Here is a 23,396-nt window from a genome sequence, read left to right as displayed (position 1 = left end):
CCCGAATCCATGCATGGCGGATGATGGCAGTGATCAACACAGATATTTGAGAAGTGAAATGAAGTTTATAGGATTTGCAGACAGGGTGCAATCATTATTTAAACAAAAGTAGGCAGGTGCATACATTTGGAAACTCCAACAGAAAAATGACAGCAATATTTAGTAGATCCTCCTTTTGCAGAAATTGTTAAGGATCGGACAGTACAGCCAAGTGCGTAACGACGGACTTTATTTGAAGGGGATGATGGGAACAGCTGGCGCTGGAGCGGCGATCGGGCTGGAGAGGACAACGATTCTGCGAGGGTTTCGAGTAGTCAAGTGAGTCAATTCTCTCCGGGAATGATGAGCGAAGCAGCATCAAGGGACAGACTGGCACTCGGGTCTGCGCTGGCAGCGCTGATATAGCGCTGTCCATGAACCCGTGGCAGGTGACGGTGATCCCACTGACAGGGGGGCGTGGTCCCGTCGCAGGTGGCACCAGCACGTGACAGAAATAACTGCCTCTAAACCAGTGGTTCTTAACCTGGATTTGGTCAAACTCTAGGGGTTCGGTGAGTCGGTCTCAGGGGTTCAGCAGAGCCTCCACTGCGGAGGTCCGAACACACCAGATTTATAAATTCGTGATAAAGCATATCTGAACTGGTCTCGCAAAGGCAATAGCAGAAGTCACACCGATTTGGTGGTATGTCATTTGTCGTGAATTCATGCATTGTGTTGGTTTTATTCTTTCAGCAAGGTGGTGTTCATGCACTTCTGCATGAGTTCCGCTCTATTCTGGCCCAACTCTTTCGGTGCAGCCGTTGTACATATGATGACCCTGGAAAGTTCTTGGCGAATTATCCATCTTTGCCTTTCATGTTCATCGGGTCTACCATTTTAATAGGTATCTACACTGTGTATTTGGATAGAGACTGCTGAAAGGGGAAGCATATATGCCTCGTGAACTATATTTATTACTGCGGGTGAAGAAGAGTGAACAAATAAGTCATCAGACAAGTTTGCCGATTTATTAGTGCCCAGAAGAGCAGCACTCTGTTCCGTACTGTAACCTGTTAGGTTTGATCCCAGTTCTTTATCTTTAATGCTCGATATGCTAACAGCAATTACCAAGAGGCAGCCTTCACAGTTTAACTATTTGATGTATGCCAGAATGATCGATGCACAGCTGTGGAGCCCTTTCTGCGAGATGCGAAAGAAGGTCCCTCTCCCAGCGCCAAGGTTCCTGCTCTTATACTACTCTGGGCCGCCTTTCTGCAAGGAGGCGACTCTGCCTAGCCTGTGTGATGACGTGTGACCTTGTAGTCTTAACTGAGAGCGACTTCTACATATGTGCAAAGGGTGTCATAGAGAAGAGAAAGCTAATAAAGCAAGAGAAGGGTTGCAGCGATATAACGGCATAGCTCAAGCTACCCAGCTAATCACATGTGCCAAAGAGGCCTATTCTAACAAACCGTTGCTGAGAATGGGTAGACGGGGAAGCCTGTAAGTGAGTCCGTCACTCGCATACTCCATCGCTTCTCGGCCTTTTGGCTAAAATCAAGTGTAGTCTCGGTTCTTGGGTTTGAGGGATTAAGAGAGCTGATCATAGAAGAGAGAATTTTAACCATAAAAGTGGTGCCAAAGAGGCCTATTCTAACAAACCGTTGGTGAGAATGGGTAGAGATAGACTCTTATTGTTCCTCCCCACGGAAATCTTTAGTAAAAGGCGAAAGATTTATTCCATCTGAAAAGAAAGAGAGATCTGATAATCTGGGTCAAAACGGGCCACGTCACTGCTGGTCTCACCAAATTCACAGGCGGTCTCACACTCAAATTGTAGCAACCAGTCCTTCTAATACAAACAATAGACGTTGATAGATTTACTATACTTACAAGGACTCAACCTAAATAGAAGGTTTAAACAAGTATTTTGTTTTCATTAATGTCTTTTTTACTTTAAACATCTTTGGCGCACAGGATTGTAGGTACCTGATCAAACCTTCTTTCAAACAGCGTCACCTATCGATTGGGCGTCTATTATGAGTATTGAAGGTAAAAACAGTTGTATGTCTTGGTACGTGTACTTTTGGTATGAGAGAATGGGAAATGATCCCATCTCTGTGTTTTATTTGAAAACGTGTGATTTCATAACTTTATTCAAATCGGGAAACAAAATACGATCGTAATTTCTCAAATGATTTCTCAAATTTCAGAAGTGCTCTATATCTCTCGTGTCGCAAATAATTGAGGCTTTTCTCGTTGCTGGCATGGTTTGGAGTGTAATTTACCTCCACTGTGATGGTGGCGTTCGATATTTGACATTTGAATATAAATCTGTCAATTTACTTTAGAAAGTAAATGTTGTTTTCTAGAAATCTATACTGAGATGTATGAGGAACAACAATCGGGCGTATTCTTAAAAAGACAGACCTACAGCCGACAAAAAGGTTTTGATACGTTCATATCATATGACGAGTCAGGAACGTGGTAATTCCATATTATTTTGCATTGACTAATTTGGTTAATACAGTTTAGCAAGCAAATGCACAGTTCCATAGTACAGTTAATAACATGCTCAAAAGCATTCAGTGTGTCACAGCACCGCAGACCTAAACTCCATGTACGTACGACTGCGTGTGATTTTTGTTTTAATCAGAAAGACCAGGGGAGAGCGCGAACGCAGTCCACGACTGTTGTGTTTATACGGAGTAGAGATGAACACGAATGCAACTTCTTTATTCAGCAACTTTTTATTTTCTCCCCACTCATGTCTTACATAGCAGTACAATGCCCCTGGCGCACCACAGAGCCCCCAACTGTCAACATTATTTGAGACCTCCAATAACAAACTATAGAATATTATAGTTTCAACATACGATAATACCACATCTCCCTTTTTCCAGGGATCATAGGGTAGACTGCCTTTGTCTCGTCAGACCTTAGAGCAGTGGTTCTTAACCTGGGTTCGATCGAACCCTAGGGGTTAGGTGAGTCGGCTTCAGGGGTTCGGCAGAGCTGGTATGTCATTGCCCCGCCCCCGCCCCGCTACCCCCCCCCCCCCGCCCCCCCGCCCACGGATGGCTGAACACACCTGAATATCGTGTAAATTCGTGATAACGCATATCTGAACTGTTCTTGCAAAGGCAACAGCAGAAGTCACACTGATTTGCTGGTATGTCATCCCCCCCTATATAGAGGGGTTCGGTGAATGTGCACATGAAACTGATGGGGTTCGTTTAACTCGCCCCCCAAAGAGGGGTTTGTTGAATGCACATATGGACCTGATGGGGTTCGGTACCTCCAAAAAGGTTAAGAACCACTGCCTTAGAGGATTATTCTGCCTCTTGTGTAGAAAGGTCTGTTCCTAACTTTTGCCAAGGTCTTTCAGGGCACCCTGATGGCACGAGTGCCTCTTTTGGGTTGTGTCGCTCTTGTATGCATGTCCTGCAGTTCAGTACCATTTTGTTCACTTGCTGGCTGAGTCCCGGCCACCACACAGATTGACGTGCACGTGATTTACATTCCAGGACACCTAAGTGTCCTTCGTGTAATTTGAACAGCACGTCGTTCCTCATTGCGGAAGGTATTACCAGTCGTGTGTCCTTTAGCATCTTTCACTGTTAATGTGGCTCGCTCCGGCCAGTCATTTTTTAGCGCTGGTTCCTGTTTTGCATGTGCTGGCCATCCTTCCATGCACATGGTCATGACACGCGAGCAGACACTGTCGGCTTTCAACTGCTCTTTCAGGTTTTCTGTATATGATGAGCTGACAGGTAGACTCTCAGTGACACAGTCCACAAATATGTTTGTGCTCTCCATCAGCTCCTGGTCATCAGTGGACATGCGTCATTTTACAGGTTGCACGTGAAAGTGTGTCTGCTGTCCAAAGCGACTTTCCTGGTACGTGCACGATGGAGTATGAGTAGCGCATCACCCTCATCCTGAAACCCTGGATTCTCTGTGGCAAAAGATCCAGTGCTTGGGCTCCAAGCAGGATGAGAAGGGGTTTATGGTCGGTCTCCAGGCAAAACTCCTTTCCAATGAGGAAATCCCGAAACCGTTCACAGGCCCATGTGAGGCCCATGTGAGGCCCAGAGCTTCCTTCTCCACCTGTGTGTATCGTTGCTCAGTTGGAGTGAGTGACCGTGATGCGTAAGACACAGGCTTCCATCCTTCCCCTCATTTCTGAAGAATTACGCCCCCCAACCCATATGATGATGCATCAGCAGATACTTTGGTGTCTCTGCCCGGGTCATACATAGCCAGCACCGGAGGAGAGGACAGAGCTTTCTTTAGGTCTTCAAATGCTGCTTTTGTCCTTTTGGGGCACGACCACCATGCCGGCACACCAATCAGTTGGCTCCTTCACCCGACTAATGACGCCCAGAGCTTCCATGCGCTGGAGCTCTCTCTTGACTTCACCCACCAGTGGTAGTGGAATCCTCCTGGTTTTTTTTACTGAATATGGCACGGCACCTGGCTTGACCTTTATGGTGTATGTTTGTTGTAGCTAACCCAGACCGCTGCGCAACTTGGGGTAACTTGCCTTGAAAGTCTCCATGTCTATGCTGTCGACTCGGATAAGCAAGCCAAGAAATGTGCTCTGGTTTTGATCAATATATCAGTGTTTTTTTTCATTTGCCGTTCTCATCCCTGATGTTTAGCTCTGCTTCAAAATGAGGCTTGTCATCTTTCTGTGGCAACTGTGATTTTTTTCTGTGGCTCATCACCTGACACCTACCCACAGTTTGCGGTGTATTTGTCTCCCTAGACTCAATATATATATTTGTGTGTGTATATATAAACAGTGATCTCCAAGAACCACCATCATGTGTTTTTTTTTTTAACAACGATTACTTCTAGAACATTCCTTGAAAATAATACGTCCTCATCAGTGAGTTGTTTTAGAACAGGCCTGTCGGCTACTCATGTGGTAGTTGGGGGCTGCCTTTTGCCGATGGGCACAACTGTAGTGAATGCAAACTTCCTGTGTTGCAGAGAAGAACCAGCGGACACACATAGTCATTGCTTTTCTTTTTGTACCTTTAATCAGAAATCTGCTATTGGCTGTAATGAAGATTTGGCACACAAAACGTACCTATATTCCTGGACTTGGACTCGGTCGGACTCTGTCATTTTTGCCGGACTCGGACTCAGACTCGGTGCTGATTTTGACCGAGTCCACCGAGTCCGACAATAAAAAAATCACGTTCAATTTTATTTTCATCATGCTGCTCAGAATGCGAGTAGGAATACTGTCCACAGCCCTGCTTACGATCAATGCGGCCACGTTGAGTTGCACTTAGGCTAATGTTTACATTATGTACCAATGTCAAGGACGATTATGTCACCCAGCTTATATCATTGATGTGTTTCGATAGTTGTGGGGTCGTCACTAATTATTTGTGTTTAGATAAATGTCTGAGCTATAATGGTGTAATTAATGATTAAAAAATATTATCTTACATGTCCCGTGTTTCAGAATGGTTATTTAATTGGGCAAGAGTGTTTTCAAGCGTTTTGCCTCATGCCAATGGCACTCAGGGCTAAGGGTGGGCTTCAATGACCATTTTTGTAAAGCCACGCATTTAATACCATGTCAAATAATATATTAGAGTGTAGGTTATGTTCCAATGTATCCACTTCTATCGGTTAAATTGTCAACCGTACATTTATGACTATGCCTCGAGTGATCTACGTTATGAACTAGCACAACTCCGGTGGGGCAGGGAAAATGTTATCGATCCGACGTCCGATTGGAACGTCGCCTCACTTTTACGTCCGCCCTCTCAGCAAGGGATCCTATATAAGCCGAACCAGCCAGTGTGAAAGCAGTTGCGTTCGTTCTGATAGATTTTGATCTAAATTAGCCTTGACTAAAGACGAAGCAGTCACATGAATTAACGGAAAAAATTGACAGCCGGACTGGGACCCGGACTCGGACTCGGTGGTCAAGAGGCCGGACTCGGTGCAAAAATCCGACCGAGTCCACAGCCCTGGCTCAAACCTCATTGAATAAAGTACATAAGCAGACAAGTATATTCACATATTAAATAAATAAAAGAAACATTTTAAACATATAATTATACCTACACACCAAATCAATAAAGAAGACATTGTCACGTGCTGGTGCCACCGGCGACAGGACCACGCCCCCCTGTCAATGGAATCGCCGTCACCTGCCACGGGCTCATGGACAGCACTATATCAGCGCCGCCAGCGCAGACCTGAGTGTCAGTCTGTCCCTTGATGCTGCCTTGCTCATCAGTCCCGAAGCTACGGACCCGCTTGACTACTTGGAACCCCCGCAGAATCGTTTGTCCTCTCCAGCCCGATCGCCGCTCCAGCGCCCGCTGTTCCCATCATCCCCTTCTCCAATAAAGTCCGTCGCTACGCACTTGGCTGTACTGTCCGTTCCCTTACAGTACAGACTGACCAACGCTATGCAGCCAGCGAACGACGAGACGGCATTGAGTCGACTGGAGCGAGCCGAGACCGCCGTCAGCAGCCTGTCTGCCGACATCCGGCACCTGATCAAGGTTGGTCAGCAGCAACAGCTACAGCAGCAGGAGATGGCCCAAGCCCTCCAGAGACTGTCGGTGGCTGCGTCCCCGGCTGTCACGGTACCCCCGCACCGCTCGTCTGCCGAGGCCAGGACGCTCGTGGACGTCCCGGAGCCCCGCCTTGGCAACATCGAGAAGTTTAACGGCGATCCCAAGCACGTGAGGGCATTCGTGACGAACTGCCGCATAATGTTCAGCCTCCAGCCAATCACGTTTTCGTCGGAATCAGCCAAGGTCGGGTTCGTCCTAACCCACCTCACGGGCGAGGCGCGGCTGTGGGGCCTGGCCGAATATGAAAGGATGGCCCCGGCTTGCGATTCCTTCGACGCCTTCGCGGAGGAATTGCTCCGCCTGTTCGACCTGGGATCCGCCGCCGAGGACGCCGCCGAGGAACTGGCGACGCTGCGTCAAGGTAGCCGATCGGTCGCAGAGTACGCCCTTAAGTTCCAGACGTTGGCCGGCAGCAGCGGATGGAACACGCCGGCGCTCGTTAGCACCTTCCTAAACGGACTCGCTGAGTACATGAAAGATGGACTGGTTGCGTACGATCGCCCGCGAACCCTGAGGGGCGCGATGGACTTGGCGGCCCGAGTAGACCGGCGGATCCAGACGCGGCGGCGCGATCGGGAGAGGAGGTCCCCGCGAAACCCGTGTGGTCACATTCCTCCGTCTGCTGGGGACCCGCCAACCACACCACCCGCCGAGCCCATGGATCTGGGAGGGGCTCGGGTTCCCTCGGAGGAGCACCGTCGACGCCCCTCACTGGGCTTGTGTTTTTACTGTGGGGAGGGGGGCCATCGGGTGGCGGGGTGCCCGTTAAAGAGGCCGGAGCTCACGCGGCGTCGGGGGATCCGCGTGAGCTCGACCAGCACCGGCTCTCCCAGCCCCAGCACGCTCACGCTACAGGCACGCGTCCAGCTCGCGGCGGGCGACCAGAACGTGGCGGCCTTGGTGGATTCCGGCGCGGAGGGGAACATCATGGACATTAGCCTGGCACGCAAGTGGGGTGTCGGCTTCCTCCCTCTGAGCCCGTCTATTCCCGCACGTGCCATTGATGGCCGTCTGATCGGCGAGGTGGCTTTCGTGACGGAACCAATTAAGTTATTGCTCTCGGGCAATCACCACGAGACCATCCAGTTTTTTCTTCTCTCCCTCCCAGGACAGCAGCTCATACTGGGGCACCCTTGGTTGCGGCAGCACAACCCGGTGCTGGACTGGGAGGTGGGGGTTGTTCGGCAGTGGAGCGAACGCTGCCATCAGGCGTGCCTGAAGGCGGCCACCAGCCCACTCAGCAGAGCCCCGCCGAGGTACAGTCCCGACATCCCCAATGTCCCAGCGTTTTATCACGAGCTCAAGGAGGTTTTTAGTAAAGCCAGGGCCACTTCTCTTCCTCCACACCGGTCCTACGACTGCGCTATCGAGCTGTTACCCGGCACCTTCCCTCCCAAAGGACGCGTCTACTCCCTGTCCGCTCCTGAGCGCCGGGCTATGGAGGAATACATCCGGGAGTCCCTGGCAGCCGGTATCATACGACCGTCCTCTTCACCTGCGGGAGCGGGGTTCTTCTTCGTGAAGAAGAAGGAGGGCACGCTACGCCCGTGTATCGACTACCGGGGACTAAACGAGATCACTGTGAAGAACCGATACCCTCTGCCTCTTCTGTCTTCCGCCTTCGAGAGCCTTCAGGGAGCCACCATTTTCACCAAGCTGGATCTTCGCAACGCCTACCACCTAATCCGCATCCGGGAGGGAGACGAGTGGAAGACGGCTTTCAACACCCCGAGCGGACACTACGAGTACTTGGTGGTTCCGTTTGGGCTCACCAACGCCCCAGCGGTTTTCCAGTCACTGATTAATGACGTGCTACGAGACATGCTGGACAAATTTGTGTTCGTTTATTTAGACGACATCCTCATTTTCTCACGCTCGCTCCCTGAGCACATCAAGCATGTACGGGCGGTGCTGCGCCGTCTCCTTGAGAATTCGCTCTACGTGAAGGCGGAGAAGTGCGAGTTCCACGCCTCCTCTGTCAGATTCCTCGGCTATGTGGTGCGTGAGGGATCCATCGAGATGGACCCTGGGAAGGTGCAAGCGGTCACGTCATGGCCTGTTCCCGAAACACGCAAGCGACTGCAACAGTTCTTAGGGTTCGCGAACTTTTATTGCCGTTTTATCCGTGGATACAGCACAGTGGCCGCGCCCCTCACCTCCCTTACCAGCCCCGCCTCCCCGTACAAATGGACGGAACGGGCAGAACGGGCATTTCAGGAGCTTAAGAGGAGGTTCACATCCGCTCCCATCCTCAGGGTTCCCGATCCCGACAGACAGTTCGTGGTAGAGGTGGACGCCTCGAACGTGGGTGTCGGGGCGGTGCTGTCTCAACGTAGCCACCAAGACGATCGCCTCCACCCGTGCGCCTTCTTTTCTCGCCGTCTGTCGGCCTCGGAACGAAACTATGACATCGGGAATCGGGAGCTCCTCGCCGTCAAGTTGGCCTTGGAGGAGTGGCGGCATTGGCTGGAGGGCGCCACCACTCCGTTCATCGTCTGGACCGACCACCGCAACTTGGAGTATCTGCGATCGGCCAAGAGGCTGAACGCAAGACAAGCACGGTGGGCTCTGTTCTTTGACCGGTTTGAGTTCTCTCTTTCCTATAGACCGGGTTCCCGTAACGCGAAGGCGGACGCCCTGTCGCGTTTGTTTCCTGGGGGGGAGGAGGGACAGGGTCCGCCTCCCACTATCCTCCCGAGCTCAGTTCGGGTGGCGGCTCTTACATGGGAGATCGAACGCCAAGTGGAAGCCGCATCACGCGATCAACCCGGCCCCAGCAACTGCCCGGAGGGTCGCCTGTTCGTCCCTGAAGGTCTGCGGTCGTCCGTGCTGCAATGGGCGCACGACTCACGCCTGGCCTGTCATCCCGGCGCGGCACGCACGAGGTACGTGGTGGCACAGCGTTTCTGGTGGCCCACCTGGCAAGTGGACACCAGCGATTACGTCAGAGCCTGCTCAATTTGTAACCGCTACAAGACGTCTACTCGTCCTCCGGCCGGGCTGCTTCAACCCTTGCCGGTCCCCCAGCGTCCCTGGTCTCACCTGTCGATCGACTTTGTCACGGGCCTCCCCCCCTCTGAGGGAAACACGGTGGTCCTCACGGTGGTGGACCGTTTTAGCAAAATGACGCATTTCATCCCTCTGCCTAAGCTCCCATCTGCGAAGCAGACGGCGTCCATCATGGTGCGGGAGGTGTTTCGCCACCACGGTCTCCCACAGGACATCGTGTCAGACCGAGGACCTCAATTCGCTTCCACCTTCTGGACGGAGTTCTGCCGACTCCTCGGCGCCACGGCCAGCCTCTCCTCGGGGTTTCACCCTCAGTCCAACGGTCAAGCGGAGCGCCTGAACCAGGAACTGGGCAGGTCTCTCCGATGCATGGCCGCCGGGGACCAGCGCGGGTGGGTCCAACAGCTTCCCTGGGTAGAGTACGCTCACAATTCCCTCCCCAGCTCGGCTACTGGACTTTCGCCTTTCCACTGCGTCTTCGGGTACCAGCCACCCTTGTTCGCCCACCAGGAGCGTGGTGCGGCGTGCCCGTCGGCCCAGGCTTGTGTCCGCCGTTGTCATCGCGCCTGGGCGAGGGCCCGGGTCACTCTTCTCCGCTCTGTTTCAGGCTACGCCCGCCAGGCGAACAAGCACCGGACACCGGCTCCGGAGTACAGAGTGGGGCAGCGTGTGTGGCTCTCGACGCGGGATTTGCCGCTGCGAGCAGGATCCCGCAAACTGGCGCCCCGCTTTGTTGGACCGTTCCCTATTCAGAAGGTGATTGGCCCGGCCGCAGTCCGTCTTCTCCTTCCAGAGTCCCTGAAGGTTCACCCCACGTTCCACGTGTCCCGTGTGCGGCCCATCCATGAGAGCGCGTTGGCGCCGGCGCCCGTTCCGCCGCCGCCGCCCCAGCTCGTTGAGGGGGGCCCGGCTTACGCTGTCCGCTCCCTGCTCCGATCGCGGCGGCGCGGTCGTGGTCTCCAATACCTCGTGGACTGGGAGGGTTATGACGACGCGCACCGCTCCTGGGTTCCGAGCCGCTGGATACTCGACCGTTCGCTCATCACGGAGTTCCATCGCTGCCATCCGGACCAACCGGGTCCTCGGCGCGGGCGCCCGAGGAGGGACGAGGGGAGGTCTTGCCCGCCGGTACCGGGGTCTTCTGCTCCCGTTTCGGCGGTGTGCTGACCCCCCCACCTGGTCGCCCGGGGAATTGCCTTCCTTTTTTGTTTTTTTTGTTTTGTTTTTGGTTCCTGGGGACGTCGGGAGCCGTCCCTTGTGGGGGGGGTTCTGTCACGTGCTGGTGCCACCGGCGACAGGACCACGCCCCCCTGTCAATGGAATCGCCGTCACCTGCCACGGGCTCATGGACAGCACTATATCAGCGCCGCCAGCGCAGACCTGAGTGTCAGTCTGTCCCTTGATGCTGCCTTGCTCATCAGTCCCGAAGCTACGGACCCGCTTGACTACTTGGAACCCCCGCAGAATCGTTTGTCCTCTCCAGCCCGATCGCCGCTCCAGCGCCCGCTGTTCCCATCATCCCCTTCTCCAATAAAGTCCGTCGCTACGCACTTGGCTGTACTGTCCGTTCCCTTACAGACATAACTAGACATTTTTGATAAGTGGTAATGAGAAAGGTTTTTATAACTTTATGATCTGATATATATATTTCTGAGCACTTTGAAATAACAAATGTTTTTTGATATATTGCCTGAATAGCTTAATGACCCTTAAGGAACTGTTCAATGCATGCCTGATGATTTTCTAAATCACGGACACTGCCAAAGTCGTCTAAAAATGTTCAGTACTTGATTGTATCTTATGTTTTGACTAATTCTAGACACCAGTTTTCGATTACTACTGAACGTTCTGGACAGAGGGAAATATTTTGCCTAACAAAGAAAAGATATGGTTGAAAGCATGATTAAACTAAGAATATGATGACGTAAGCAAGTACATGGAGATCAAAAGAACAAACAAACAAAAACATGGTAAGTGGTGAGTACAAACTTTGCATGGTCAGGGAACATTAATAAATAGGTAGATGATGTCACAGCCAAAAGCTCACATAATTCCGTACAAAATGACAAAATTGAAAGAATGATGAATGGATGAGGTGGAACAGTATATGTGCAAGAATGTTTACAGGAAGGTCACTTGGAGATAAAACCAGCAGGTGCCAGAGGGAGACAGCCAAGCCAAAGACGATCGTCAAGGCTGAAAGACGGAAAGGACAACAACAGCCCCCACAAATCGAATCTCCCATAATCAGCACCCAACCCCACGGAACCAGCTCTCACCGAACCAGCACCCACTCCCATGGAATCAAACTCTCCTGTGAACTTGCCCCACCCCAAAGACTCATCACCCATCAAACTCGGCCCACACTGGCCGACTGAATATAAGCTGACCAAAGAACCTTGAAGGTGGCCTTTTCTGAATGGAGACTTTGCGCTCTTGAAAGGCCCAGCGCTGTATTGTACTTTCCTGAAGACAGAGCTTTCTGAACAAGAATTGTGATTGAACTCAACCAACCTGTGTAAGTCTAATTTCTGCTTCAGTGTCTTAGCATTTTCCTAAATCTGAAGAAATCAAACGAGCACACAGTGAGTAAATTGGATAACTGGTGATTGGCAATGACTTTTGCCGTGAGGCGCAGATAGTGCACTCCCTAAATTGTGGACAAAATCCAACAGGTGCATGAACTCAATCTGTTCTTCAACAGATTTGATTCCGCCTCCCCCCCACCCCTTCACCTCGCTCCGCATCTTTTTCTACCACCTTCGACACTCCAGCCCCCCCGCCAGCTCACCAACCCCCTCCCCCGGAGTCACTCTTCTGTCTCCTGTCTCCACTCCATCACCCCGGTCTTCCGACATCCCCCTCTTCTTTACAGATCTTCAGGTTCACTTCAGAAAGATCAAAGCAGGGAAGACCCCGGGCCCAGACGGCATCTGGCCGAGACTGCTCAGGGATTGTGCGGACCAGCTGAGTGGTGTGGTCAGGTACCTGTTCAACCTAAGCCTGAGCCTGAACAAGGTCCCAGTACTGTGGAAGACCTCCTGCGTGGTCCCTGTACCAAAGGTGCCATGCCCCAAGGAGCCTAACCACTTCAGGCCTATTGCCTTGACTTCCCACCTGATGAAGACTATGAAGAGGATCATCCTGGGTCACCTGCGTTCACTAGTGGGAGCGCAGCTGGACCCCCTGCAGTTTGCTTACCTGCCTGGTGTTGGGGTGGACAATGCATTGATTTATTTACTGCACAGAACACTGCTTCACCTGGAGGACAACAGGAGCACTGGGAAGATCATGTTCTTTGTTTTCTTCAGCGCTTTTAACACCATCCAGCCGTCACTGCTTAGGGTGAAGATGGAGAAGGCGGGTGTGGACCAGTGCCTGACTGCATGGACAACGGACTTCCTCACCGACCGGCCGCAGTTTGTGAGGTTACATCGCAGTGAGTCCGACGTGGTGCACTGCAGCACTGGTGTCCCCAAGGGTAGGGTGCTCCTTTCCTTTTCACCCTGTTCACGTCAGACTTTACCCACGACACCGCACACTGCCAAATCCAGAAGTTCTCCGACGACATGGCCATTGTTTGAAATGTCGCAGAGGGGAACGATCTGGAATATAGGTTGGTCATCAAGGACTTTGTCAGCTGGTGTGAGCTCAACCAGCATCAGGTGAACAACACCAGCAAGACGAAGGGGTTGATTGTGAGCTTCGGGAGGACAGCACCCATCTTCACTCCAATGAACATCCAGGGATCGGACAGTGAGGTAGTGGAGAACTACAAATTCCTGGGTGTTCGCCTTAACAACAAACTGGACTGGACTGGACTGATCACACCCATATCCTGTACAAAAAGGGCCAGAGTCGCCTCCATCTGCTGAGGAGACTGAGGTCCTTCGGTGTGTGCAGGGCTCTCCTCCGGACCTTCTATGACTCTATGGTGGCCTCGGCCATCATCTACGCTGTGGTCTGCTGGGGTGGGGGCAGTAGTGACCGGGACAGGGGGGGACTGAATAAGATGCTCAGAAGAGCGAGCTCTGTTCTGGGCTGTCCCCTGGACTCCATTGAGGTTGTGGGTGAGAGGAGGACGTTGATTAAGCTTAAATCCATCATGGACAACACCTCTCACCACCTCCATGAGAGTGTGCGGTTCCTGAGCAGCTCCTTTAGCGGCAGACTTTTGCACCCTCGGTGTAGGAAGGAACGGTTCCTCAGGTCCTTCATTCCCTCTGCTGTCAGACTTTACAACATGCATGCCGCCTGATAAAATGAATGTGTTTCGTCTCTACTAGCAGCACTTGTGTTTATCCTTGTCTGTTATTTACCCTTTTTTGTAATTCTGGCACTTGTTTTATTCTTGCACTCGTATTATTATTGCACTGATATGCGCTGCTGTGACAAGTGAATTTCCCTGCTGTGGGATGAATAAAGTTCAATCAATCAGTCAAGAGTTGGTTCAGACTGAAGTCAAGTTTTTGATTTCAAAGCATGACACGTTAAATTGACTATGAAAGGGATCGTCTGATCCGAAGTCAGGTGCCTTATCCATTAGGCCACATCGCCATGTGAAATACTCCATGTTTTCAGTGTGGCCTTGATAAGACTGTTTAACGGTTCCCAACAAGCAAGGATGCCCAATGTGGGAACCGAACCCACGGCCCTGAGTTTAAGAGTCGCATGTTCTCCCCACTGAGCTAACCAGGCTTTTCGACCTTGGAATTGTTTCATTTTTTCATTTTTTTTGAATGGGTTAGGGGAAATAGAGAAATGTTTTAAGTGTGGCCTCTGAAACACATCTATTGATAAGACTAAAGAATCAAAGGTTCCCGACAAGTGTGGGCTGCCCAATATGGGGATAGAACCCACAACCCTGAGATTAAGACTTGCATGCTCTACCACCTGAGCTAACCAGGCTTCTCCTATTAAGAACTGTTTCATTCTTTCACTTTTTTTAATGGGTTTGGTTCACGAAAACCAGAAGCCACGTTTTAAATCTGGCCTCTGAAACACATTCGTTGATAAGACTAAACATTTAAAGGTTCCCAACAAGTGGCAGCTGTCCAATGTTGTCTCTAGTTGGAAACCCCAGCCCGAGTTGGAAACCCTAATTGGAAACCCTTGCCCCAGTTGGAATTCCTAGTTTGAAACCCTACCCGGAGTTGGAACCCTAGTTGGAAACCCTAGCCCTAGTTGGAAATGCTGGCTCTAGTGTGCAATAGAGAAAGCATTTTTTCTTTTGGTTTTTGTCACTTTGTTGCACTGAAAATGGAGATTGGGGGGGAGTCAGCACAACAAAAAAGAAATCAGAAACCAAAACCTTTCTGACAGTATAGAAAAGAATAATAAATAATACATAGAATAAGGTTTACTGTCTGTGAAGTTGAGTTTAATTGAAATGGCCAGTGGTTGAATCAATTTTACAGTAAAATAGCTCTGTAAAACCAACTATTCATGGCCTCGGTAGCGCAGGCGGTAGCGCGTCAGTCTAGTAAACTGAAAGTCGTGAGTTCAACCCTCACATGGGGCTATGTCTTATTTAGTCCTAACCCTAACTCGAGCCCTTGTTGGAAACCCTAGCCCCAGTTGGAAACCCAACTTTGAGAATGGTCAGACAAAAGTACCTTTTTCTTTTGATGAAGTTCAGTTTGATGGAAATGGCCGGTGGTTGAATCAATTTTACAGTAAAATAGAATTTTAAGACAGGTGCCACAAATTCTCGTTGGCGCAGGCGGTAGCGCGTCAGTGTCGTAATCTGAAAGTCGAGAGTTTGATCCTCACACGGTGCATGATTTATATATATTCCAACCCTAAATCTAGCCCTACCTGTAAACCCTAGTCCTAGTTGGAAATCCTAGCCCTAGCCTAGTTAAGTTTGATCAAAATGGGCGGTGGTTGAATCAATTTTACAGTAAAAAACAATTGCACAAATTGCAAATGCATAGCCTCGTTCGCGGAAGTGGTAGTGTGTCAGTCTCATAATCTGGAGGTCGTAAATTCGACCCTCACACAGGGCACACTTTTATATAGTCCTAACTCTAGCCCGAATTGGAAACCCTCATCCTCGTTGGAAGCCCCAGTTGGAAACCCTGGCCACAATTTGAAACCTTAGTTGGCTTCCCTAACCCGAGTTGGAAACCCTAGTTTCAGAATGCTCAGACTAAAAGTCACTTTATCTTTCTGTGAAGTTCAGTTTGATTGAAATGGCCGGTGGTTGGATCAATTTTACAGTAAAAAAGAATTGTAAAACTGTAAATGCACAGCCTCATTAATGCAGGTGCTAGCATGCCAGTCTCACAATCTAAAGGTCAAGAGTTCGGTCCTCAGGTGGGGCAGACTTTTTATATACCTAGTCCAAACTAGCCCTAACCCTAACTCTAGCCCTAGTTGGAAACCCTAGTCCTAGTTGGAAACCTTAGTTGAAAACCCTATTTTCAGTAGGGAGCAGGTTGCTCAGACTAAAATAACTTTTTCTTCTTTTAAGGGGTAGGGCAGCAAAGTAAGCAGGGATTGTGAATATCAGCAAGCACAGGTTGCTCAACTGGAGTCAAGAGAAACAAATTAAAAATTGTACATCAGATGAAAAATGTGCCTCTTTCTTTTGGCTTTTGTCACTGACATTTGGGGTCACCACAACAAAGATCAAAACAGCACAAAAACAGTTTACCTATATTTTGTCACGTCTCGCCCCCAACTGCTCCACTATGTGTCTGTCTTGGTTTCTGTCTGTGTGCTCGCCCCTCCCCTCCTGTGTGCCCATGATCAGTGTGATTGTTCCCACCTGCCTCTCGTTACCTGTCGTGTATAAAAGTCCTGTCTGCCCCTCTCTCCCTGTCGGATCATTGGTTTTGGTTTTGGTTGCTGTCGTTCGGTGTTGGCGTGCTGTCTTGGTGCCGTCGTGTCCTGCTGTCTTCTTGTTTCACGTCCCGGTCAGTCAAGTTATTGTTTAGGTCATGTCAGTTTACCGAGTCTGTATTTTGAGTTGCTTCGGTGGACCCTGGTCCGGGCTGCACTTGGTCGTCCTGCTCCATGCTCCACACCCGACCGTGACAGAATGATCCGACCATCACAGCGGCCAGCGCTTGGACCACCCTTCACCACCAGCTCCCGCTGCGACGCCCGATCCACATCCGAGCATGTTCCAGCGCCATGGGCTTGCAGCCGCCATCGGATCTTGCTCCAGCGACGCCGGGCTCACGGCCGCCATCGGAATTCCCCCCCGGCGCCATCAGCTCTGCGACCGTCGTCGGACTTCGCTGCCGCGACGCCGGACCCGCGGCCGCTATCGGAGTGCCCCCCCGGCGTCATCAGACTCACGGCCGCCATCGGGCTCCACCCCAGCGTCGCAGGACCCGCGAACGTCGCCAGACATCCAAGCCATCTGCGTCGGACCCGCGATCGTCCCTGGCTCCGCTCCCTCTGCTGCGGCGCGTGATGGCTCTTGCCGCCGCGCACAGCCCCGCCTTCCGAATGTCGCCGATCACTGTACGGACTTTGTGAGTGGCCGCCGATCGCGGTACAGACTTCCCAAGGCGCCGCCCCAGTGCGGTTGTGTTTCCCCGAGTTTCCGCGGAGTGCGGTTCTGTTTCCCCAAGTCGCCGCCCGTGTGCTGTTGTGTTCCCCAAGTCGCCGCCCGAGCGCGGTTCTGTTCCCGAAGTCACCGCCAGAGTGCGGCTCTGTCCCCTAGGTCACCGCCAGAGTGCGGCTCTGTCCCCTAGGTCACCGCCAGAGTGCGGCTCTGTCCCCTAGGTCACCGCCAGAGTGCGGATCTGTCCCCGCAGTCACCGCCCGAGTGCGGTTCTGTCCCCGCAGTCGCCGCCAGAGTGCGGATCTGTCCCCGCAGTCGCCGCCAGAGTGCGGATCTGTCCCCGCAGTCGCCGCCAGAGTGCGGATCTGTCCCCGCAGTCGCCGCCAGAGTGCGGATCTGTCCCCGCAGTCGCCGCCAGAGTGCGGATCTGTCCCCGCAGTCACCGCCAGAGTGCGGATCTGTCCCCGCAGTCGCCGCCAGAGTGCGGATCTGTCCCCGCAGTCGCCGCCAGAGTGCGGATCTGTTCCCCGAAGTCGCCGCCAGAGTGCGGTTCGGTTCCCCCAAGTCACCGCTCGAGTGCGGTTCGGTTCCCCAAGTCGCCGCCCGAGTGCGGTGCGGTTCGGTTCCCCAAGTCGCCGCCCGAGTGCGGTGCGGTTCGGTTCCCCAAGTCGCCGCCCGAGTGCGGTGCGGTTCGGTTCCCCAAGTCGCCGCCCGAGTGCGGCGCGGTTCGGTTCCCCAAGTCGCCGCCCGAGTGCGGCGCGGTTCGGTTCCCCAAGTCGCCGCCCGAGTGCGGCGCGGTTCGGTTCCCCAAGTCGCCGCCCGAGTGCGGCGCGGTTCGGTTCCCCTAGTTTTTTTTTTTTTTGGGACGTCGGGAGACGTCCCTTGTGGGGGGGGTTCTGTCACGTCTCGCCCCCAACTGCTCCACTATGTGTCTGTCTTGGTTTCTGTCTGTGTGCTCGCCCCTCCCCTCCTGTGTGCCCATGATCAGTGTGATTGTTCCCACCTGCCTCTCGTTACCTGTCGTGTATAAAAGTCCTGTCTGCCCCTCTCTCCCTGTCGGATCATTGGTTTTGGTTTTGGTTGCTGTCGTTCGGTGTTGGCGTGCTGTCTTGGTGCCGTCGTGTCCTGCTGTCTTCTTGTTTCACGTCCTGGTCAGTCAAGTTATTGTTTAGGTCATGTCAGTTTACCGAGTCTGTATTTTGAGTTGCTTCGGTGGACCCTGGTCCGGGCTGCACTTGGTCGTCCTGCTCCATGCTCCACACCCGACCGTGACATATTTTCCTCTTTCAATTTGATGATACACTAGACATGAATACCTGTTTAGATTTGAAATCTTATCCATTAGGCCAGATAGCCATACAGGAAATTCTGACAAGTGATAGCAGTGCAATGATTTTTGAGCATATACAGTAAATCTACAGCCTAGATTCAAGTGGAGTTAACTGACTGGATCAGAAGATTAAGGGGTTCAAGTCCCTTCGTTGTCAATTTAATGAATGTCAAGAGGAAAGTAGCCTAGTGGATAATGTGTCTAACATTAAATAATAGTTTTTATTTTGTTTCTGCATTACCCAATACATCTCCTTCACATTGTGACACATTCTCCCATTATCTGTCTGTGTTAGGTAGAGAAAAAGATTTTAAAGGAAAGGTAAGTATTGTTGTGTTGTGTTTTGTTGTATTGTGTGTTGTCATTACCGTATTTTCTGGACTATAAGTCACGTTTCTTTTCATAGTTTGGGTGGGGGGGCGACCTATACTGAGGAGCAACTTATACGTGATTTTTTGTCACAAATTTTCAAAATAAAAAAAAAAACGAAAAATGGATAAACGAACCGTGATGTAGCAAGGGATTACTGTAGTTTGAACTGCAAGTGACATCAGCGGCGCGGCGGTTGTTTACTTAAAGGACAAAGGATTCGATCACGGGATGACGAAGATGACGAAGGGCCCCATGTACTACCGGCATCTTTAGTGGCTTTGCTTGTAAGTGACACAGAGGACGGAGAGTTTTTTTTTCCCAATGATCATCACACACACATCTGGGTGTGGTGAGATTTGTCCTCTGCATTCAACCCATCCCCGTGTGATTTTGATCCATCCCCTGGGGGAGAGGGGAGCAGTGAGCAGCAGCGGTGCCGCGCTCGGGAATCATTTGGTGATCTAACACCCAATTCCACCCCTTAATGTTGAGTGCCAAGCAGGGAGGCAATGGGTCCCATTTTTATAGGTATGACCCGGCCGGGGTTTGAACCCACAACCTTCCAGTCTCAGGGCGGACACTCTACCACTAGTTTGAAGGATTTAATGATTTGGAGTGACACAGAAGGTTTGAAAAACTATTATATGTTTCACGCACACCCGGTCCTATTCTATGGAGCTCTCTTCGACCTCTGTGGCTGGAAGTGCCACCTCCAGGGATGGAAGTCCACGCTGCCACACGCCTGGAAGTCGATGCCGGTGCTTGGGGCTGTGTGGCGGTGAACTGTTTATGTTATTGTTATTTGATATATTTGTCATTTTCAAAACTTGTTCAGGAAAAAAAATATTATTCAGTGGTAATGTTGGACGTTTTCAATAAATACAAATTCATACAGTTTTAGGGTTCTCAGGTTAAAAAAGGCAATGCATGCACGGGGGCCCCCAGGGCTGCGTGCTTAGTCCATTGCTCTTCACCCTGCTGACGCATGACTGCACTGCGACCTACAGCGACAACCGCATAGTGAAGTTTGCTGACGACACGACTCTGGTGGGTCTCATCACGAAGGGCGACGAGACTCGGTACAGGTCGGAAGTTGACCTTCTGACCATGTGGTGCAGGGACAACAACCTCCTGCTGAACGTCAATAAGACCAAGGAAATCGTTGTTGACTTCCGGAAGGGTCACACAACACACCTGCCGCTGATCATCGACGGTGCTGTGGTGGAGTGGGTGAGCTGCACCAAGTTCCTGGGGGTGCACATCAGTGAGGACCTCTCCTGGTCCGCAAACACCTCGTCACTGGCAAAGAAAGCTCAGCGCCGCCTGTACTTCCTGCGGAAGCTCAGGCGTGCATGTGCTCCTCAGGCAGTCCTGTCTACATTCTACCGTGGCACCATTGAGAGCGTCCTCACCAGTTGCATCGCTGTCTGGGGTGGTAACTGCACTGAACAGAACTTGAAGGCCCTGCAGCGCATAGTGAATACGGCTGGTAAGATTATTGGTGCTTCGCTCCCCTCCCTGAAGGACATTTACACCTCCCATCTCGCCCGCAAGGCAACCTCGATTGCCAGAGATGTGAGTCACCCGGCTCACTCTTTGTTTGACCTTCTGCCCTCTGGGAAGAGGTATAGGAGCCTGCGCTCCCGCACCACCAGACTCGCCAACAGCTTCTTTCTCCAGGCTGTTAGGGCCCTGAACTCGCTACCCCCTTCTGCGTAGCGTGTGGCACTGTTGCGCTATTTTCTGGAATGTCTGCTGTACGCACACTTGCTCCTTTTTTTGCTTCTCTTATTTATTTATTTATTTGTTGTGTTATTTATTCATTATTTATTCAGCACGTTTGTTATACTTGTTTACTTGTTTGTCTGTTGTGGGCCATGTCTTGTCACCATGGGATAGGGGGGAACGAAATTTCGGTTTCTTTGTATGTCTTCGGCATGTGGACAAATTGACAATAAAGCTGACTTTGACTTTGACTTAAACAGTTCTACGAATCCTGTTTCATCCACTGAGTGTGTATGTGTGCCACACGTTTTTAGCAATTAAGCCCGTGACTGAAAATGGCGTGTGCGGTAAAGACGTCGGCCCATGATCAAGAAGGTGGTTCACCCCATGTGAGGCTCAGCCATTGCACTACGGTTGTGCTGACCTCTGCAAATTCCCCTACTGTGTGAATCTTGACTGCATTATTTCTGGTAGTGGGGGACTGTGTTCGCGCTCTCCTCTGGTCTTTCTGATGAAAACAAAAATTAAGCGCAGTAGTATGCACATGGAGTTTAAGTCTGCGATGCTGTGACACACTGAACGCTTTTGATTATGTAATTAACTGTACTCTGGAACTGTGTGTCAGGGTTCTCCAGATTATTCTTATCGTATGATTATGTTGGAATGCAGCCTGTAATAAATAACCTAGCTAGATTAGTTTTATGCTTATGTTGGAATGCAACCTGTGATAAATCACCTAGCGTGTCCCATCCTACACAAAGTCGTAAAACACCCCTTGCTATGTTTTGACTAGAGGTCAAGGGCTTTCTCTATTCAGTCCACTCTTACCCCCACCCTGTTTCTCTTAATAAAAATGCTCTTGCAGGAGGCGAGAGTCAGACCTCCATTCGAACATCGCTGTACGCACAGCGACGAATGGACTCTCCATCTGCAGGTGTCTAAAGGGACTTACTCGTCTCCCGTGTGGTTCTTGCAAAATAAGTTGGACTGAGCGAATCTCTAACACTGTGCATTTGCTCGTTAAACTGTATTCACCAAATTAGCAAATGCAAAATAATATGTAATTACCACGTTCCTGACTCGTCATATGATATGAACGTATCAAAACCTTTTTGTCGGCTGTAGGTCTGTCTTTTTAAGAATGCGCCCGATTGTTGTTCCTCATACATCACAAGTATGGATTTCTAGAAAACAACTTTTACTTTCTAAAGTAAAATGACAGAAATATTTTCTAATGTCAAATATCAAACGCCACCAACGCAGTGGAGGTGAATTACACTCCAAACCATGCCAGCAACGTCAAAAGCCTCAATTATTTGCGACACAAGGGAGACATAGAGCATTTCCGAAGTTTGAAAAATCATTTGAGAAATTACGATCGTATTTTGTTTCCCGATTTGTGTTGAATAAAGTTATGAAATTACAAATTTTCAAATAAAACACAGGGATGGGATCATTTCCCGTTCTCTCAGACCAAAAGTACACGTACCAAGACATACAACTGTTTTTACCATCAATAATCAAAATAGACGCCCAATATAATTGAAAGAACGAGCGCCATCAGTGTTCGATCAGATACCTACAATCCTGTGCGCCAACAATGTTTAAAGTAAGTGAGACATTAATGAACACAAAATACTCGTTTAAACATTCTATTTTGCTTGAGTCCTTGTAAGTATAGTAAATCCATCAACTTCTATTGTTTGTATTAGAAGGAATGGTTGCTGCAATTTGAGTGTGAGACCGCCTGTGAATTTAGTGAGACCAGCAGTGGGGTGGCCCGTTTTGACTCAGATTTTCAGATCACTCGTTTCTCTTCAGATCGAATAAATCTTTCGCCTTTTACTAAAGATTTCTGTGGAGAGGAACAATAAAGAGTATACCATTTCCGTGGAGAGGAACAATAAGAGTATATCTCAATTTGTTGATGCTCTGCGAAAGAATATCAATATTGCAACGGATAGCCGCCTATATCATACTCCGTGCAACAATCATACGTTCACATAATTTATACCGGCACGTGTGAACATGTTCACATAAACAGAGAAATTATGCCGAGTGCAGACAGACAATCACGTTTAAAACCTCGTTTATCATCCATCCATTTATCCATCCTATTCCGCTTATCCGGGTTGGGTCGAGGGGGAGACAGCTTTAGGAGGGACTCCCAGGCTTCCCTCTCCCCAGCCACTTCATCCAACTCAACCCGGGGAATCCCAAGGCGTTCCCAGGCCAGCCGAGAGACATAGTCTTTCCAGCACGTCCTGGATCGCCCGCGAGGTCTCCTACCGGTGGGACATGTCCGGAACACTTCCAAAGGGAGGCGTCCAGGAGGCATCCTGATGAGATGCCTGAGCCACCTCATCTGGCTCCTCTCACCGTAGAAGAGCAGCGGCTCTACTCCGAGTCCCTCCCGGATGACCAAGCTTCTCAAGGGAGAGCCCGGACACCCTGCAGAGGAAACTCATTTCGGCCGCTTGTATTCTGGATCTCGTTCTTTCGGTCACGACCCAAAGCTCGTGACCATAGTTGAGGGTAGGAGCGTAGATCGACCGGTAAATTGAGAGCTTTGCCTTTTGTCTCAGCTCTCTCTTCACCACGACGGATTAGTACAGAGTTCGCATTACTGCCGACGCTGCACCAAACCGCCTGTCGATCTCGCGCTCCATCCTGCTCTCACTCGTGAACAAGACCCAAAGATACTTGAACTCCTCCACTTGGGGCAGGATCTCATCCCCGATCCGGAGAGGGCATCCCACCCTTTTCCGACCGAGGACCATGGCCTCGGATTTGGAGGTGCTGACCCTCATCCCGACCACTTCACACTCGGCTGCGAACCACCCCAGTG

General features: G+C 50.7%; 2 non-coding genes and 1 pseudogene across 2 annotated transcripts; 2 read left to right on the top strand and 1 right to left on the bottom strand.

Annotated features, from left to right (window-relative positions):
* Positions 1–1,631: 1,631 nt before the first annotated feature.
* On the bottom strand, positions 1,632–1,741 carry LOC125968146 (U5 spliceosomal RNA). Its single transcript, XR_007481089.1, has one exon. It is a non-coding gene; the product is annotated as a U5 spliceosomal RNA (small nuclear RNA).
* Positions 1,742–20,884: 19,143 nt separating this feature from the next.
* Positions 20,885–21,050, top strand: LOC125968149 (U1 spliceosomal RNA). Its single transcript, XR_007481092.1, has one exon. It is a non-coding gene; the product is annotated as a U1 spliceosomal RNA (small nuclear RNA).
* Positions 21,051–22,351: 1,301 nt separating this feature from the next.
* On the top strand, positions 22,352–22,436 carry LOC125968143 (U5 spliceosomal RNA; annotated as a pseudogene).
* Positions 22,437–23,396: the final 960 nt, after the last annotated feature.

The sequence above is a fragment of the Syngnathus scovelli genome, unplaced genomic scaffold (genome assembly GCF_024217435.2).
Source record: "Syngnathus scovelli strain Florida unplaced genomic scaffold, RoL_Ssco_1.2 HiC_scaffold_45, whole genome shotgun sequence".
Classification (NCBI taxonomy): Eukaryota; Metazoa; Chordata; class Actinopteri; order Syngnathiformes; family Syngnathidae; genus Syngnathus; species Syngnathus scovelli.
This window is presented reverse-complemented; position numbering and strand designations above follow the sequence as displayed.